This window comes from Sardina pilchardus, chromosome 23 (genome assembly GCF_963854185.1).
Source record: "Sardina pilchardus chromosome 23, fSarPil1.1, whole genome shotgun sequence".
Lineage (NCBI taxonomy): Eukaryota > Metazoa > Chordata > Actinopteri > Clupeiformes > Clupeidae > Sardina > Sardina pilchardus.
The window spans coordinates 12,936,320-12,942,362 of record NC_085016.1 but is presented as its reverse complement, the minus strand read 5'-3'; the positions used below and the strand labels follow the sequence as shown (position 1 = coordinate 12,942,362).

General features: G+C 42.6%; 1 long non-coding RNA gene across 1 annotated transcript; it reads left to right on the top strand.

Annotated features, from left to right (window-relative positions):
* Positions 1–573: 573 nt before the first annotated feature.
* LOC134071521 (uncharacterized) lies at positions 574–1,603 on the top strand. The gene is made up of 2 exons (XR_009937082.1): positions 574–845; positions 1,344–1,603. It is a non-coding gene; the product is annotated as an uncharacterized LOC134071521 (long non-coding RNA).
* The last annotated feature ends 4,440 nt before the right edge of the window (positions 1,604–6,043 follow it).

Below are 6,043 nucleotides of genomic sequence, written 5' to 3'. Positions count from 1 at the left end.
GAGGAGGTTAAGGCCCACGTGAGTGTACTGAACTGTACCTACTCTGTTGCTTGGCGAGTGTCTGACTATGACTACCTGTTAGATGCCCCTGATTGGAAGAGGTCAAACCAACTGTGTCGCATTACTTGGCTGTGGCCTTACTATTTGCAAAACCCTAGCCTTGCTCAAGGAGGTGGGGAGGGGTCACCTGTTGCAGTGGTTGCCGTTGACACAGGGCCCTCTTGTCAACCTTTGGTGGCAGCAGTGGTTGGGGAGTGTGGCCCTGATGACTCTGTGCCGCAGCCAAGGCTTGATAAGTCTGCAGTGTTGGCAAACTTGGATACTTTGACAAACCATCTTCCATCAGATCAAGTTGAGGAGCTCAAGGCTCTGATTTTGACTATCTCGGTTCTGTTAGACACGCTGAGGTGCACGGATCTCATCAAACATGGTGGTGAGGCCTTGCCGTTTCGCCAGCATTTCAATCGCGTGGGGCCAGATAAATATAAGGTTTTGGGTGCTGAAGTACTTTTGGTTTGTCTGCTCACAAACCTCCTGGAAGGGGGGGTAAGATTGGGTAGGGCTGTTAAATGGAAACGTTTTTTTGTCATTAAATCACTCCTCAGCACTGCACCTGTGCCGGCAGCCCTGGCTGGACAGGCCATTCCAACTTCAGATGGGTGCTGGGGCAGTGCTGCAGCAGGCTGATGGTAACATCCAGCGACACCAGTATTGTTTCACCCCTGGATCATTGAGTAATGTTCTGTTTTTGTGTCCTCTGTTCCTCTTGTTCCCTTTTCTCCTGTTATCGTTTCCTTAAATATGCTTTCCAAGGTACCTGGATTGCCGGTGGAGCAGGAGTAGAGGTTTGGGAGGGGTGGTGGGGGTAATTGAGATGGAGCATTTCACTTGGTGGTGGTTGGTGTGATTGGACATATAACAACAGTCCATAAGACCTATGGCTGGATGAGTTGTGTTTGGTGGTTTGCACACTGCGGTGAAATAGGAATTGTGGGTTTAATTAGAATTATGCCAATTCAAATGTTACGTTGTTATGCCAGTCATGAAGTAGTGTGCTATGATTGATAAGAATGCTGTTTTTAATAGTCTGAAATAAAATTATGAATTTTAGAAATATTTTGGAAAACGGGATGTTTAACTGTGTTAGGTGGCACAGGACAGTTGTGCCAGTTAACATGGTATGGTTGACTTGAGAGTTTGGTAGTACCTTACAGAGTCCCACTTAGGTGGGTCTCTGTCTTTAAGGGAGGGGGAATGTTAAGACCCTGCTGGTCAGTCCTGGGGTTGCACCCTCCATTTCTAATGCCTGTGTGGGCTCTGCCCCTTTATCTGTGCTTTATTAGTTGCAGAGCAAGGAGTGGGCCCATTGGTGGTTGGACTAATGGGTGGTGCTATAAGATCACCTGGAGGAATGGACGCTCGCTCTCTTCTTCTCTCTTGACTTGGCTCTGCTCTCTGCACTCGATGGCTGCTCCACTGGGGAGAGCCTCAGCCCGTCAGCGCTTCACACCGACGTCGCGTTTTACACTCTTTGTTTGATCACCCCTAGACACTTTGCATTACACTTTTCTTTATCATATACTGACTTTACTCTTTTAATGTTTCAATAAATATATTCTATTTAAAAACCTTTAGCTACAGTGTGGTCCCCATCTTTAATGTCACGGCTACCTTGAGCCCGGTGGTTGTGACAATATACAGTAATTACAAACTATACACTGGCGAATACGCCGCTCCGTCCAACATTTTGTTTTTGTTCGTCATTTATTCGTTCATAGGTCTGTCATGTCTTGATATCGCCATGTGCAGTGCTTTGGGTTTGCACTTTGTGTGTTTGTCAAGTCGACTTGACTTGCCAACCACACACACACACACACACACACACACACACACACACACACACACACACACACACACACACACACACCATTCTGAGTGTCATTACTCAGAAGGTGACAGCACAAACACTGAGAATAGCTGACTTGTTAGGAGGCGCTGAAATTAATGTGAAATGGGGCATGAGCTAAATTAGACCTTATTATGCTGGTGTCTTCTCGCTCTCCTTCACTCTGTCTCTCTTTCTCTCTCTCTTTCCCTCCCCCTCTCTCTCTCTGTGTGTACCTCATCTGAAGTTTTCCTTGCAAATACTCAAAGTCAACCTCTGCCTTTGCTACATGAATTGAATAGGCCTTTAATCCTTATGTGACAGTGTTAGGCTACTTCAAATTATTATTGTAAATTTCAGCAAATACTCCTCTAGGCATCTCACGAGTCAATACTGTCATGGTACTTTGCCAATGATAGCGATAATATCATGATTAATTGATAATGTAATACTTAATACATGGCAAAATATAAATCTAGGATACATCATGATATCTGTATTTAATGAAAAAAAAAGGCAAAAAGCTGGAATTAGCTTAGTGCCTCTTAAATATGAACAAAAACTATGTCTTTCAAGAAATACTGAACAGATGCCTAAAATGCATATTTGAGTATTTCCAGACACATATACGTATAAGTGTCTATGCGTATGTTTCAGCATGAACTAGTGACTTTGGTAAGGTAAATATTAGTCCATTTAGAGTACGAATTGAACAATTGAATATTTTAGTCAAAATATCGATATTTGGCTGCAGCGTATCGGTAACATATCGCGAAGAGAAGTCATATGACGCATACAGTAGCCATATCAATATTTCTATCCCTCCCTATTTGAGACCCTACTGTACTTGAGTGTTGAGTTTCAGCCTTCTTTCATTTCACCATATGAAATTAAAGCAGTGTGGATGGTCGGCGCCGCTTTGGAAGTCCAACTCAAGCTCTGTGCTGAGCTCTGCAAACCTGAGGCAATGGTGACCGGTCATGGGTGTCCCATGGCACATGTCTCCTGACAGAGTTTTCCTGTTTGTCTCGGCCCTTGTTGACCCGCCATCCTGTGTCGATGGAGACTTTTTCATGTGTTACAATCTAGGCAAGGAGTGATTTAGTCAGGAAATGTCCTGACTGAGAGAAGAGAGACAGAGGGAGAGAGAAAGTGGAGGAAGACAAAAACGTCTGACAGAATAAATTGGACTTTAATGCACTTAGAATGTAAAAAAGTGTCACAGGCGTTTTTTAATGTTTAAATACTGTATGTGCAGTCTCATTGTCCTTCTGAACTACAATGGTCCAGTGACATTGGATTGGATATTTGGTACGGTCTTAACCCATAGGCACAGACCATTATATACCCAGATATTACATGGTAGATTTTTAGGAATATTCAGATATAACAAACCATGGTGTTTCATGCACAGAGAAAACTCCACACTGTCCTATTCAAGGTAACTTGGACTAACACGTGATGGTAGATTCCAATCTCTGATCTGCATAGTTGCCTGTATTTGGATATTAGTTTTAGTAAGACCTTGCATAGTTCCCCTCTGTGACGGCGCACAAGCAAACATTAACTGGTGTTGAGAGATGTTCTAATGTATCCGGATACCACATGCTTATAACATCCATGCTGGTAAAGTGAAAATTGAACAATGTGACCTTGACAAGGTGCTTGATCAAAAGGGGGGAAATACATTGCCAAACAGGTAATCATAAAGTATTTTGTGTTTATATAGAAAGTAAATAGTTTTTGACAAAAATAGTAGCAAAGCAATGATCCCATGGGATTCAGTTATACAGTAGCTGCCGCACTGACCACAGAATTCCCTTCATGAACCTAAAATGAGTATAGGCCACCAAAAGCATACTTTTTATAAACATGCTTGAGTATTCAACTGTGTGTTTATAGTCTTTAGAATCATAAGTAAAGAGAAGGATCATTCATTTGACTGCCAAAACAAATGACATTATGGCTAAATTATGAGCCTAAATGTTTATTTTTACAAAATGTGCACGTACAGTATGACTTGACAAGCTGTATTTTAGGGTTTCTGTTTGAAAAATGTATAAAATAAAAATGATTATGATTATTATAAATAACCATTGAATTTTAGATAATAAAAAATAATAAAAATGTCGCTCTTAGACATTCTGGATGTAAAGTATTGCAACTTATCCCCCTTGACAATAGTCAGTAAGTCATAAATTATCCATAGCCACACATCATCAATCCCCCTGTAACAGTGTATTTATTAGATAATCTATGCGAGCTGTGAGCTATTATTTACAGACAGTGACAACAAACAAACCCCTAACTTTCCATTAGAGAAGTGTGACAAGTGGCAAACATTCCAATCAGTGCGACACATGTTTGAGAGTCACAGCTGATTCTTCCGGAAAGATCCGAACGGAAAATTAGATTAGCCGTGGGGAGCGGAATTATCCCTTGCTACGTTACTCGCTGGATTCTTTCCTTGACTGGGAAGTGCTGGCGTCATTCCATATCAGGCTCCATGGTTCAGACTGACCCATGCGCCGATTGGCAGGGAATCTGGTCGTGGACCCTCCTGGGCTATACCATGCTATCAGGATGTTAGGGGCAGAAGGTTACACAATAGGGGAGAGACCCAGGCCAACAAGCTTGAGTCTCAGATGGGCCACAGGCATAACAGCTCTTGGATGGCTGACACTTATGGAAATCTCCTCCATGGACTTCCCAGTCAAGCACTAGTGTGGAGAGAGGCTGTCTCCCTAAACAACTGTTGGTGACGCCTCTGTGTTTTCCGACGGGGGGCTCCATACGCAATATAAATAATCCTGATGAAGTGCTCAGGGCTCTAAGGGCAGATAGTGTGGCGCCATTTTATCTAATACTTTAATTTTGTCACATTGAATGAAACATTCATTTGGGATATTGAGTGTGGGTGACAAGTAATTTCACACCTAGGCCTAACATGTCTTTTATAAAGCTAACTGCATTGGTTTTAGCTCTCCATTTTTGGAATAACATTACATTTTTAAAATCCAGCTGTTATGGCTTGATTGTGTTTATCACAGATACTTTTCCCAACTTGCAAGTTTATGCCTGATGGTTACGCTAGCAATTTAAACGGCAAAATGGATTAGCATTTGCTGCAGCAGCTCACATGCTTAGCAGTTTTTTTCAGGGGTAAGTCTGCACAATCAGGACTCTACAATGCCCTCTTATACAATCTCAAAAGAGATTTGCGACTGTAACCTGGGCTTCCCCCACTGAAGACGTCATCATTTGGTAAAGCTCTCTCCTTTGTTTATATTTAGCGACTCTTCCTCAAAGGAGAGACTTAGAGACAAATAACCATTTGGTGGAGAGCCGGCCTCTTATAAGTACAGAGGCAGACTAAGCTGAGTCACTGCCTCTGTTGCCAGGGTAACCAGGGCTGGATGTCTGTGCATGAGACAGACTGGGAATTCTCTGGAGTAGCAGAAAGGCCATGATGCTAATTGATGCTAATTACAACACAAGAGAAATAAAGCTTAGAGCTGAGTAGATGACGTCACAGCAAATTACTGTGACAGTGTGTAGTGGTGTGACCACTTTCTTTAGAAACCTTTTACAAAACTCTTTGTAGTTTTGTACAGTATATTTGTCATTTTGTATCAGTATCTAGCTAATGTTCGTACTATGATTATGATAGAAATTTGTGATTTATAAAAGTCTATTTTAAATGTTCATAAAAATAACTGTTAATAATAGCTGTTGTCATGACAGAGAAGAGCACATTCTTACATATCTCTTCTTATGTGTCCTCAGATGTCTATGAGAACAGACACGGCTGAGTTGGCAGTATCCTGGGGCTTTAAAAGCGATTGTCCAGCTATGAAATAGGAAGCGAAAGAGGAAACGGGCCATGCCCCGCTCATTTAAAGGAACAGCAGGGAACGCGCTGGCCGCCATTACTCTGTCAGGGTCACCTTTATGGAGGTACCGGCAGCACAGACGCTATCCACACTGTACTGTACTTCACCTGCAGGCACACACACACGTGGGCTGATTTGAAACTCCACCACCCCTATCCCAACTGGCCCGCGCATGGTGCCAGCGATGCAACACTACAGTACGGTCATGAGGTCATCACATGCTAACATCACTGAAAAGGTACATCAGGGGAGTACAAGGCTGCTA